The following is a 1,328-nucleotide window of genomic DNA, read 5'->3' as shown; positions in this document are numbered from 1 at the left end:
TAGCCCTGGCTGTCCTGGAACTCACTCTGTAGACCAGGCTGGCCTGGAACTCAGAAATCCTCCTGCCTCTGCCTCCCGAGTGCTGGGATTAAAGGCGTGCGCCACCACGCCCGGCGGTAGGAAGATTTCAAGTGAGTCCAGCCAGGTATGTGTAATACCAGAGCTTACAAAGTGAGATCTTGTCTCAAAGATAACAATAATAACAACAAATTAATAAAATAATACAAGCAGAAATCTGGGGAAGATGTATGAGAATGGGTATTAAAGAGCGAGAATAATAGGCCAGGCAAGTGGATCTCTTAGTTCCACTAGAGTTAGGATTACATAGTGAGACCCAGTCTCAAAACAAAAACAAAAAAATCTGGGCTTAGAGAGATTGCTCTGTGGTTAAGAGCATTGGCTACCTTCCTGAGGCCCTTAAGTTCCCAGTACCCACATGGTAATTCACAACTGTAACTTCTGTGCCAGGAGATCTATTGCCCTCTTCGGGCCTCTGGCACCAACTATGCTTATGGCGTGCTTACATATGTGCATTTGAAACATGTACACACAAAAATAAACTTATGTACACTAGGAGAGTTGAGAAACTATACCGTCATCAGAATTTTGCGAAATACACTATATTTTCAAAATCCCAGCATCACTGAAGAGCTCCTCCTTTGTAGGTCAGACATTACAGGGGAGATACAGCAGCTTACCTGGAAAGCTAAAAAATAAAAAATGGTCCCTGGGATGGCAGGGGCTAAATGGAGACACTCAGCATAGGCATGGGTACAGATTTGGTAATAGCACAGAATACAATCAGTAGACTGAGTCCATGGAGGCTCATGGCATTCACCGTAGATCTATATGAATCATGGTATTCCCACAAGTGTAATAGGAAGCCTACTAGATTTTTGATCTGTATAAGTAGATGTTTTCAGGTCAATAAAAGTTACTTGAGTCATGAGAACAGAGAATTGTGGCCCCTCCATCAATACTTGGACCTTTGTCCTTTCTGAAGATGGCCTTTGATTCAACTTCCCATCATTCCTCTCATCTTAAATCCATCCTTTAGTTGCAATAACTACTGCATTACATGACCTGCATCACAAATTCGTTCCCCCAGGGCCCAGTGCAGACAAGACCTTCCTGAGCATCTTTGTTCTTACTGTCAAGCCCTCTTGGTACTTGACAGTGGTATGGACACCCAGCTCCCTCTCAAAATTAAGTGTAAGAAATAACTGGTGGAAGCCGGGCCTGGTGGCGCAGGCCTTTAATCCCAGCACTCGGGAGGCAGAGGCAGGTGGATTTCTGAGTTCGAGGCCAGCCTGGTCTACCAAGTGAGT

This window comes from Mus pahari, chromosome 3, assembly GCF_900095145.1.
Source record: "Mus pahari chromosome 3, PAHARI_EIJ_v1.1, whole genome shotgun sequence".
Taxonomy (NCBI): Eukaryota; Metazoa; Chordata; class Mammalia; order Rodentia; family Muridae; genus Mus; species Mus pahari.
This window is presented reverse-complemented; position numbering follows the sequence as displayed.